Below are 13,485 nucleotides of genomic sequence, written 5' to 3' on the forward strand. Positions count from 1 at the left end.
AAGATCAAATCGTTGAACTTTGACCACTCGACAGCCAAATTTCTAGCCTAAAACCGATTAAAAAGTCTCAATACCCCTTATGTCAAATCTCGAGTCTCTAGACCGAAAATTGACATACTTATTTGGTAGGGAAATGTACACAGACACAGAAAGATCTGTTCATTTTGATAGATAGATAGATAAATTCACTATTAATACCAAACCCAAAATTATTTGCTATTATATATATTATAATACCACAATTCTAAATACTTTATACAGTTATTAGTCAAAGCATGGAAATATTTTATTGGTCTCTCGACAAAATGTGGGTGTACCTTAGATTTCATCCTTGTCCGTTGGCCCGTTGGTCTGTTCGTTCGTTCGTCTGTCCGCACTTTTCTCAATAACTACGCCTTGGAATTTTAAAAAAAATTTTGCACAAACATTAAACATGATATGAGTAAAAAAAGTAACAGAACAGATTTTCCGGGAAAACACCGATTGCATCCCCCAGGGGTGCTTTTCGGGTAAAAATAGCTAAAATTGACACTTGTGTGCTTATTAAAAAAACTTTCTGAAAAATTGTAACTAACTGATTTCTATATAATTTTGTTTGTCTATACTTTACGATAACTCTTATATGTGCCCCAGGGGCTCTTTTAGAACTAATAAAAACACTCCATTTTGGGGACTATTTTACCATATTTGTCCAAAATTTTCTGTGTATGTCTAATTAGCAGTTTTCCATAGTGCTGAACTCAAATTTAAATATGTTAAGGCTTTGAGGATTTGGGGGAGTAAATAGTAGGGCAAATGATGGACTTGGTCATTTCTTTTTTTTTTGCATGGGTCAGAACTCAAATGTACATATGTTAAGGCCTAAAACTGCATAGTTTGATCATTTTCGCCAGGATTTGACGTCCCCTGTGGACTTTTGGGGCTTAATGAGGGGGAAGGGAGAGTCAAATGCTGAACTTAGTCATTTTTTATGCCTCGTTTATTGTGCACTCACGGGGGTCCATGCATGCTTCACTTGTTTGAGTATAAAATCGATTTGTTTTGTTATCAACGATACAAAATGATCAATCGTTTTTAATTAAAAGTGTTGTAGTATTGATCATTCATGGATTTTCATTCACATTTTTTCTTTTTTTTTGGGGGGGACATCATCTTTAATCAAAAACATTTTATTCATAAATGCATTTGGGTTTGTCTGTTTGCTTGTTTGTGTGCCCGATAAAACGTTTAGACTACGAAACCTATAAACCATTTAGTAAAAACAAAAAAACAACAACAACAAAAAAAAACTTATCTATTCAGATTTTAATTTTCTTTATAATCAGCTCCACTTGAGGGTATTAAACCCCACACTGGAATTCTTCGAACTCACAATTCAACTAGATTTAAGCATTTTGAATTCTCTCCAGTCAAATGGGGATTTAAAAATACCAGCGAACTAAAAGTTTATTCTGGCTTACAAAATAAATGAGCAGCCCATCAGCATCCATTATGATGATTATCAATAAATTATTCTCTTCCCAAGAGAACATGAAACCTGAAAGGTGAGCCTCCTAGAACTGAACGGAATAATACCTCAGCCCAACAGAGACAAGGTCACTCTTGAACTGATTGTCGAAGACATCTCCTTGACTGGTATTATTTAAACTATAATACATAAAAGTAATGTAATCGACCATAGTCGACGGCAACCGGAAGTTTCCTTTATATTAGTTACTACAACTAGATGTAGGGGAGACCGTTTATTCTTTCTCCGAATTAGTCCACTAACCATTGCTTTTCGTTTTATAATTCGGAGTTTTTAGCAAGGTAAGTACGTATTTTTATACGACGGTCATTTCAAAAGTAAGGCCTCCAATTTTTTAAAATTAAAAAAAAACTAAAACATTAAAGAGATATGAAGACGAGTGATACTATTAAAACAAGCGACATTTTGTGCTCCAAAATTTATTTTTCTACATAGTTACCACCATTCTCAATGCAGTTTAGCAATCGATGAATGATACCTCGGTTGTAAAAGTCCGAAGCGCGCCTTATCATTCATACCTTTATCACTATCTGAAATCAACGAACCCATCTCCTAACGGTGCTGACATCAACTGCATCGGCTTTGTAAACGTTCAACAGGTGCCGGTGAATTTTTCTTCATGGATGAATTCAATGACGCATCTCTGCTTTTGACGCCCGCCCATGACAGAGGCTCATTTTTAGAATCTCACACTGCACATATCTAAAACAGAGAGATGAATCTTTCAAGTAATGAATGCATAAGATCATTCATAACAGTAATTCAATGTGCAATCTTCTCTAATCGATTTGGACAGAAAAAAATATGAGACATTACCTTTGGAACGTCCCTCGTAATTCCACCGAAGATTAAACACTGGTCTTGCAGTTCAGTTTTCAATAACTTCAAGCATCATGTCAAATGGGCTGGCGGTTTTCCATCGTTAACGATGATAAATATGAACAAACTTTGATTATTTTAACGCTCTATAATAGGTGTTTGACCATTTTTTGTAAACCGAACATTTCAGTCGTTTACACAGCAGTCATATTTCCGATTACATTTTAAGCTTCCGATCATTTGTCATTTTAATAAAATTTAAATGATAAATGAACCCCGCGGTATGATAGAGTGGAAGGCACCCTGGAATTTGGACGGTTGATAAAATAAAATCACCTAATGAAAAGCTTAAGTCAAGAAAGCAAACCCTTCAACAAATGAGTAGATGAAGGAAAACAAATTTAATAGGTGACTTTTTCAAACACGTTTCGTGTTATAAAATTCTATCAGCATCTTATTTTCTTCTTTTTTTAAAAAAATTCTTTGTGTACCCCGAACAAGACATATTACCACTTGGACGTAAAAGCCTACTTTTTGGTACGATGTCTACAGGAGACTCTGTAACGAGATGAGCGAGATGTCTGTTCACATTATATTTAAACTTCTGCATGTCAGTACAGTCAGGAAAGCATGAAGCACGGGGGAGGGGCAAAGTCTATCAGTCCGAGGAAAGAAGCTATTAGAGTAGAAGGGACCTCTACAGTGAAGAGGTGGGATTTTGATGCTAGACAGATTTGTCAGAGGTATTTACGTTGATGGGGTACAAGTCCTATAAGTTTAGCAGAGCACATTCTATTATAATACTTGTAAAACAGACACAGGGACGCAATATTGCGTCGCTGGAACATAGATAGAAACTTGATGGATGGTGCCGGGCTTATTAGATTGGAAACATTTTTTTAACTCTAAGTAAGAGAGACTAGTGAAGGATACATCAGCTAAAGATGTGGCTAAAGTCGACCATGCATAAGCGAATGGTGACTTTCTAGATAGACAGGATACTCTAACGTCCAAGTAATTTTCTAGCAGGATAGAGGGAACTTAATTTAAATTTCAAAGTTAAAAATCGCAAGAACTTTCTTGTCAAGCTGATATTATGTATTTTATTGATTTTAAGAATTTTTCGTTACACTTACTGATTTTTTTTAAAGAGATCTTTCACTTATCAAAAAAATTGAGACCTTGCATTTATTTAAGATTTTACAAGAACAAGTGGAGAGAGAGAGATAGAGAGAGAGAGAGAGAGAGAGAGAGAGAGATCATGTGTATATTTAGACAGCATTCATGCATTGAAGATTGTTAAACATGTCAATATTTATAGCAAAGTTATGTTTTTTAATTCTTTAAATTTTTCTAATAATCATTTTGGTGTCAAAACAAAAAAAATTAAAAACAACTGTTCTGTATGTATCATTATCACTTTCGATTCTTGTCGCATCATCTTCAGATGATGAAATGAAAATGAATAAAAAGCTGAAAAACAGAAAGCAATAAAAAACAGTGGATGGCGTGATACATTAAGTCGTTACATGCCAAAATAACAAATAAGTGCAGTTCTGGAATAACGTTCACAATTTAAATCCTGGGGCGCCAGAATTTGCGTCATATGATAAATTGTATTTACATTAAACATTTTAAAAGGTTGTTACTTAATGTTATTTGTTTTAAGTTGCTTGGTTTTAATTAAGACAGCTTCAAGTATATTGAATTAAAAAAAATATTTTCGCAATGCAAATTCATTTTATTGACTAAAATTTGTTTGAAATCTTAATATAACCTTCTTCTTTCACTTTATATATATACTAGCAAAAGTACCCGTCGTTAACTGGGTTCAAAAATAGCCTACAGAAAATGGACTCTGATTTATGATAGTATGATAGGTTATGAAAAGGAGGGGTTGTAAATTTGGGTTGAATTTGGGGGTATCAAAACAAAAGCAAAATATGATGAAAGTAAAAATAAAATAGATAAACCCCATAATTTATTATACCATGCCTGTTCACACTGAAACACCTATCACAGTATTCTGGCGATCTATATTCAAAAATCTTGTTAAACTTTGTGACATATTTCCATTCTATGGAGGTCATGTGCGAACGAACACCCCATAATTTTATTATACCATATTTCTTCAAACTGAAACATAATTATCAAAGTATACTTACGCAGGTAGATATGAAAAGTCTTTATTAAAGTTTGTGCCTATTTCCATCCTATGGAGGCCAGGCGCGAACGCAGACCCACCCATACTTATCAAAGTATTCTTATGTACATCTATATCGAAAACACTTGTAAACGTTTTTTTTTAATTTTAAATTTTTTTTATTTCCATACTTTGTGGACCAGGCGCGAACGCAGACCCCACAATTTTAATGAACCACCGTTCTGCCAGATCAAACATACCCATTCCTGTGTCTCGATACATCTTCTATCATTATATGTAATCAGTTTTTTTAAAATAGTCAACCATATAGGAGCTATTCGTAACCACACACACACACACACACACACACACACACACACACACACACACACACACACACACACACACACACACACACACACACATTCAGTTTTATATTGTATATATATATATGTGTGTGTGTTTGTGTGTGTGTGTAAGAATGATTGAATCCTATCGGTTATCAATATTATAAAAAAAACTCAATTTTTCATCGCAATTCTATTTGAAATGTCATTAAAGTTTAAATACCGCTATGTATAGCCACATTGATGAGTTGTGGACGACGAACTGTTTTCTTTTGCGTACGGTTATACATGATTTGTATTATAAAACATTTCATGCATGTTTATATAACGGTCTTTATTTAGAAATAAAATATATTTCAAATATCTTTGAGTTTAACTTCCATAAACATCTTTCATCTTAACCGATTATTGAGGCTTGTGTGTATCCAGCTGATTAATATCCGATTAAGAATGTAGAGGTTTCAAAGTAAGAAGTAAAATTAAGTTTAAATCCGGATTAAAACTGTTTTTTCTTTCCAGATAATATAACATCGCAGCCATGCTTCTTAGAAAGCATTTAATTAATCAGACTTATTTTTTTTAATCTGACGTTCAACGTATATGTATATAATTCTGCTATTAGATTCATTTCATTTGTAAATCGTTGTATACATAAAGTATGTACAGAAAAATACGAAATGGAAAACACAAGTACACGAATATGTGTTTTTTTTTATTAACAGAAACTTTGTAAATGTGAACAGAGATTACATGTGTACTAGTTTTTTATACATACAACGATTATGACGAGGAATGGAAAGAAGATGGGAAGAGATATTAATAGAAACAAGGGATACAGAGATCGAAGGTAACAGATAAGTTGATTGATTTTTGTTAGTTCTGGGTTATAGAAAAAAACTGTAATTAGGTTTGAAGTATTAAGGAAAAGAAAAACGGGCAAAGTCAACGATATTTGGTAGTAATGTTTACATTACCCAGTGTACATTTCAATCTTGCTTTCTTTTATGTACTTCTTATTTTTTAAGAAAACTGGCATGATTTGAAAAACAAACAAACAAACAAACAAACGGGAAAAAAACCCTGGTTCATTGATTTACGTGTGCTTGGAATCGACGATAATTGCTATTTTAACGAATTGTCTGCAGTGGAGGTTATAAACAGTTGTGATTATCGAACTTCCTGAAAAGTCATATTCGTGGTCAAAGGAAATATAAAATATACGTTTTTATCTATCTTTAATAATGGAGTAAATGCGTTCGTTGTCTATATTTCTCTTACTTTTTCACTTTTCGACAAAGAATGATAAAGATTATTGATGGTATTAAACGATGGTGCTTTCATTAAGTATATATTTTAAATTTATTTTATAAAGATACCAGTGTCCTTGCTTCAAATTAAAATTTTGAAGAAGAGAAATAAATTTAGCATTAGTTGCAATCATATTACGCTATGTACGTTGGTAAATGGTGAAAGTTTTAATAAACATAAAAATAACACATTAAGGAATATATGAATTTCACTAAAATAAAATTAAATATGTATAAAAAATATTTAAAAACAAAAAAACGACCATAATTTTCTTAATAAGTTCGAATCTTATATTATTATAATTATAAGATTTGTGTTTGTTTGTAGTCGAACTTCTGCATGATCATCGTAAAATAAATACAAAATGCCCCACTTAAAAGTAGCCCAATAAATATAGTAGAGAGGAGAAATCTTTTATTGTTTGAATTACCTATAGTGTTATAAAAGATGCTAGAACTACTCCCCGTTGGCATCTATAAATTTCTGAGCACGTTTAACAACGTTTGCAGGTACTTCTTGTTGATCGTCTCTAGTGACTCTCCTGATAGTCTCTAGTGACTCTCCTGATAGCGGTGGTAATGTTCAACTCTAGTTGGTCTAGATTGTGAGGATTATTTGCATAAAGTTTTTGTTTTTAAAGTCCCCTAAAGATACAAATCTCATGATGACAAGTTCGAGGAACGTGGTAGCCATAACCCTTTGTTTATTGTTCTCTCTTCCGAATGCCATGAACTCGTGTCAGTGATCTGTGAGACGTGTGCTATGTAGTGCCATCTTGCTAGAAAAAGAATTTCATTTTGTCGTGTGGTGTCAGTTGGTCGTAAAAGAAAGATTAGAGAAATCGGGCTACTTTTAAGTGGATCACTTAATCTAAAAAAAATTGATTAGAGAAAGATCATATATATCGGGCAACATCTAAGTGGGCATGTAGAAGGGTGCTTAACTATCAAAATTCGTGTGACCTGCTTACGTCACAGAATAAAGTAGAAAGGTCACAGTTTTAGCCTTCGTGCGACAGTACTGACTATTACGAAGGATGTTTTAATTCTAAAAGAAATTGTCGGGGAATTCACAAAACTGTTCCAAAACTGACTATTTTCTTTTCTAAAAGATAAAGAATCATTTTACATTTGGACACGTGCAATAAAAAGGGAGCATTTTTGCTTGAAAAATACTATGAGGTTTTATATTTGTTAAATTGTATTTAATTACTAATTAACACAGGGCTTAAATTTAAAATCAAATATTCACTTGTTTTTTTTAAATATTTTTAAATGAGGCTTTTATAATCTATATCATGTTTATATATATATATATAAATATATATGTGCATATATATACATATATACACATATATATGTATATATATACATATATATACATATATATACATATATATACACCCACACACATCTATCTATCTATCTATCTATATATATATATATATATATATATATATATATATAGTAATTTATAAAATATATATGGCGATTAAATAATAATAATAATAATAATAATAATTATAATAATAATAATAATAATAATAATAATAATAATAATAATAATAATAATAATAATGATAATAACAAACGGACCCCGGACAAGAACAACCATACCATAAATGAAAATAATAATAACGAACAAGATAAATGCAACTGTAGACACCGCACACTTTGCCCAGTTCAAAATAAATGTCTAACAAAAAGCGTAATTTATCAAGCAACAATATTTGCGAAAGAAAACCCGAATAACAAGAAATATTACGTAGGCATGACATCCTTAGATTTCAAAACCCGATACTATGACCACAAAAGTACATTCAAAAATAAAAAAAACACCGTATAAAACAACACTAGCGAATAAATACTGGGAACTCAAAGAAAGCGGACATTCGCCGGTAGGCGAATGGAAAATAATAAGACAAGCTACCACGTGCAGACATTTAGATGACCCATGTAAATTATGCCTCCATGAAAAACTTGCTATCCTGTACTTTAAAGAACCCCAAAATGTATTAAACTGTAGACGAGAAATAGCAAACAATTGTGTTCACAAAATAAAACTTACTCAAGGATAGTGATACAAAATAGCTTTTAAAACTAACAAAAACAATAGAAAACAAACAAATAAATAAATTAAATAAACATGAATATACATAAACGACCACATATAAATATATATATATATATACATATATATATATGTGTGTGTGTATGTGTGCGTGTATGTGTGTATATATTTATATAAATATATTTATATATATATATATAAAAAGCTTAATCGCCATATATATTTTATAAATTACTAACTAGCTCTACCTGCCTATTGAGCACTTTTGAAGTAAATACTTAAAGTTTACGCATAAATCTATACTTTCGTATATTAATTTTATGTGAGTAAATGAAGTAGTTATATATATATATATATATATATATATATATATATATATATATATATATATATATATATATGTTATAAACAATCTTGAATTACTTTTGAATTGCATATTTTCTTATAAGAATCCTCCAAAATAATCTTTGGTCAGAAAATGAAGATTTTAAGATATTTAGAAAATAATTTCATAATAATTTTTACAATCTTTTTCAATCTGTTCCTTAAATGCTAAATAAAATATAGTCACATTATCACTTATATATTTTGGAGATATCTTTAGTTTTGGATATCGAGAGTCAATGTCGAGAGTAGCAAAAGTCTAGCCTAGATTGTAACTTTACGATAATTTCTTTTATCACGTTTAAATTCATTAAATTCTATCAAATGCTTTTTGTGTAAAAAAATGATCCAGTTTATTATTTCTGTCAAGAAGTTTCTTTTGTATAATTATATTTTTAAAAAGTAAGTCAGAAATAAACATATTTCAATAAAAACTGAAAACTAAATCTGTTTGTATATTTATTTCTAAATAGCTTTGAAATTTCTGCATTCATTAATTAATTAGTTTTTTTGTACTTATGCAGAATATGGACCGTACATAATAACGTTATTGCAATTCTAGATTTTTGTGATGAGGTATAAATATTTTTTCCTTCCCCATTTTTCTTTCTTTTCTCCCCTATCTCATATCAATCATATTAATAACTTAAAAATTTTTAAAACTACAGCTTGTTTAAATAAACCGATAATACGAGAGACACGCGATCAAACATACTGAAACCAACACTTTTTAGTTTCGTAAATATGTTTCTAAGAACTTATAATTAGTTGATGGATTTAATTAAAATTTTAATCGTAATAAGTTAGAAATAATGGCTCATAGCATTTTCTGATAATTTAATTATATTCATATTTCATGCAAACTTACTTTTAAATACATCGAAAAATTCAAAACCTTAGAATACAGTGCAGCCCAGTGCATGGTTTCCTCCAAGTTTATTTCGGCTGCTTGCAGAGGTCGTCTTAAACGTGGAATTTCTAAACAAAGTTCTGGCGGATTGTAGACAGTCTCTTCACTGTTAAACTTGTGTTTAGCATATCCCAGTGATGGGTCGACAGAGCAAAAAAGTGCAGCGTCTCAAGACTTTAAACAAAGTTACACACGATGATTTTTTACCAAACGAATGCTTCCCCACAAAGACCCTCGAATTAATGTCTTTAACCTCTGTCGATTCCAAATATGATTGCCGCATTATCGGATCCTTAACCGGGACATAATTGATATCCAGTCCTTCATTTTTTAGTTTCTAGAGGATATCGCCAGTTATTTACCTTTTAGATGAAAACTCCAAGAAATAACTCTCGCACTTCACTTGTATCACCGCTTATGTGCACATATCAAATTACTGTAACATTTGATCTGCATGCGAAATGTCTGGTGTTCTATATAAAAGAATGCCAAAGTATTTTGCACTTTTGATGTCAGAAAAGAGTTTTTGATACATGTATTTTGTCAAGAGAGAAATGAATTCGTTCTGAATTTCAGGTGACACGCATAAACATACTACTTGACTGCGTTTTGTTGAAGTCTGACAAGATGTTTTTTTTACACTACATCATATTGAGATAACAATTCAACAAGCTCCAAGAAGTTGTTTAATGATGACGCATCCTCACGATGTCTCTAAATGACAGGTTCTGTTGCGGAAGAAAAATAGCACATCTAAAACTCTTCCTCCATCAAGGAAATGTGCGCTGCATCGATGGTTGTTTGAGTCCTGAAGCCAGTGTTTTCCACTTCTCCAAACACAATGATATTTTAATTGATCGTGTTCAACAATTTTCGGATTTAGTTTCCACCAGGTTTCGAAACAACTGACAAAAGTAGACATTCTGTAGCTTTGTCATATTTGGCAAACAATCAACAACAAATGTAATACAATTTTCTATCACGCAACGAATACGTCATCCCCGAGCGTAGCACCATGTCGCCATTTAACAATGAATAATAAAACCAAGCTGGCCTTTTGACAGACTTGAAGGTCACTGCCTATTCTGGAATAGCCCCCTGCCCTTTTTAATGATATCAGATCTGACACTATAAGGCAGAGAAATTTGCCACGATGATACGCCGTTGAATATTGATAAACTAGCGGGGGTACCCGGCATTGCCCGGATATGTTGCAGTGGTGTAGTAAAGGTGGGAATAAAAAGCAGCGTGTGTGTGTGGGGGGGAGAAACATCAGGGTGGAGAGATGTGTTAAACAAATGGTAGTAGGCATGAACCCGTAACACGAAGGAGGAAAAGAAGGCCAAGCTTATCAATTTTTCGAAGTTTCGCTTTATACGAAAAAACCAAACAAACTACCAAGACGACGCCACAATGAGAATTTTGTTTAGCTCGATCAAAAAAAAAAAAAAAAAAAAGGAAAGAAAGCATGTCCGTTTGCGAATGCGAGATATTACGATCTGGGAAGTATGCGAAAACTTATCGCGGAATCTAACCGACACAAGAACTCTGATGCAAAAAGCCTTTCGCTCGCACCTATTTTGCCTTTCATATGTCAGAAGATTACTAGTGGTACTTTAATTGCAATGTCCACTTAAGCAAATGCCCTGTCATCTTTTACCTTTTTAACTTAGCGTCGCTGTGGCGTTTTTGACGTTTCATTGTAATCGAGCTTCCAATTATGAAAATGAATTAAAATTCAGCTGCTATTGCAAAAATATGAATTCAAAATGACAATGTGACAGTCCGAAGAATTAAAAAAAAAAAAAAACAGTTAAACAGAATTTAAAGAAATATTAATCAAAGTAGAAAAACACGTTCAAGTTTTCACCGATCGAAATTTTGATTTTCATCCAACGTTAAACACATGTCTATATGATAATTTAAAAGGATTGATGGGACTACTTATTAATAAAAAAAAACAATGTTTCTTTACAACTCAACTCTAGGCCTCAGAAAACTTGAATTTATCTAGATCTCTCGCTTGGCATAATGTAATTACACAATAATATATCAATAAATTCTACTTTCAGACAGTGGCGGAGCCAGGCATATTGCTACGGGGGGGGGGCTTTTGTAAAAAATTCGACAATTAGAACAAATTTTCCGACAAATTTTATGCTTTATGATATCTATTTTTCATGTGTCGATAGTTTGTTGAAGTGTCGCGAACAAAAATAATACACATACATGAAAACTCCGATATTAGCAGCAATATCTATATTTTATAACTTTCCTTAATACACCTGAGAAATTCATTACATAAATAGTAGCGTAGATTAGATTAGACTTTCAAACCATGGAAGGGCAACTAATGTCAGAGAAGGAAAACTCTGATATAACATCTGCGATCGGATAAGTACAACATTTGAACTGAACTTTGTTCCGTCGTCGGGTAGAAGTATTGTAATTGTTGTTTTTAATGATATTGTTAGCATCGTCTGTCGTCAAGATTGAACCCTCAACCCATAGAAAACTGCCATTTAGAACAGAATATGATTTAACAATTTATCAGTTGTGCCACGGGTTTGTTGGAAGCCTTAAACTAAATTGAAGAATAATAACAATTATTGAGTTCAACAAAGTAAACCTGAAAATGGCCAGAGTTACATTGGCTAAAACGTTGTGAGAAGAATAGTAATCTGAATAATGCAAATTAGCAATCGTCATCCGAAACATAACATTTATAATCTTTCAAATGTTTTTTCACCAAATCTGAAATAAAAAAAACCCCTTGAAATATCAAATGTAATAGCATTAATAATATTGATTAGAATCCTTATTATGGCTCTATTAGCAAGAAGCTGGATTAAAATTCGCCGTTAAACGGAATTTTGCCACGATGATACGCCGTATATTAATATATATGACCAGCATTTTTTCTCTTAACCATATTTTGTTAAATAAAATAGAAGTTTTTGTTTACTAATTCTATTTCTGACGATGAATCCAGAAGGATTGGAAAATACCTCGACGTACAAAACATATGACAACTATATCAGCCTATCTCTTCCAGAAGTGAAGATCATTATTCGAAAGTTGGAAAGGATCAAAAGCAGAATAATTAGACGAAAAAGTCTATTTTGTTTAATGACTATATATATATATATATATATATATATATATATATATATATATATATATATATATATATATACGTGTGTGTGTGTGTGTTTACACATTATCACGAGACTGTTCATTTGCTGATTACAACTTAGTCGTCTTTAAATCCAATGTCAACAGATTCATGGCATTCGAATTTGGTTCTGATTGTTCATCACTCTTTATCTTCGAGTTGCTTTTCGCCTTCACATGTGGTGACTATTATTAGTAAACGAAAAAAATATATAGAAATCAATATTTTTGAATTCTAGTTATAATTTTTATTTTTATGCATATAAGCAGAAGTATATAAGAAAGCCATTAATAAAAAACAAACTTACTATTTACTTTGATTTGGGTTTGCATTATTTAATACAAATTAACTCTTTTGTGCTCTTGAATGCATACACAGACATTGTAAACGATGTATTGCATATAATTAATTAAACAAAAGTTGCTACGTTTCATAGGGCTAGAGGATTGGTGCATCCACTACTAGTCTCCCCTTTTTTAGAAAGTGTTTAAGAAAGAATCTCTTATCTATTAGGTCATACACTATCAACCAAACTTCAACCCCTGTCCCATCGGCACAATGTTACACTATTGTGTTTGTTTTACAAGTATTTTAATGAAATATACTTTGATTGCACTTGAACCTCCTTGACGTTTCCCCGAATTGCTAGACTTTGGAATTTCCTTCCAGCTTCCTGCTTCTATGATTATACTGACATGTAGAAGTTAAATTTAATGTAAAAAGACATCTCGCTTATCTCCTTACATAGTTCCCATTAAAGATGGTATTGAATAGTCCCTCTTTACGTCCAGATTGCAATAT

The sequence above is a fragment of the Euprymna scolopes genome, chromosome 29, assembly GCF_053919585.1.
Source record: "Euprymna scolopes isolate OS-2025 chromosome 29, ASM5391958v1, whole genome shotgun sequence".
NCBI classification, from domain to species: Eukaryota; Metazoa; Mollusca; class Cephalopoda; order Sepiida; family Sepiolidae; genus Euprymna; species Euprymna scolopes.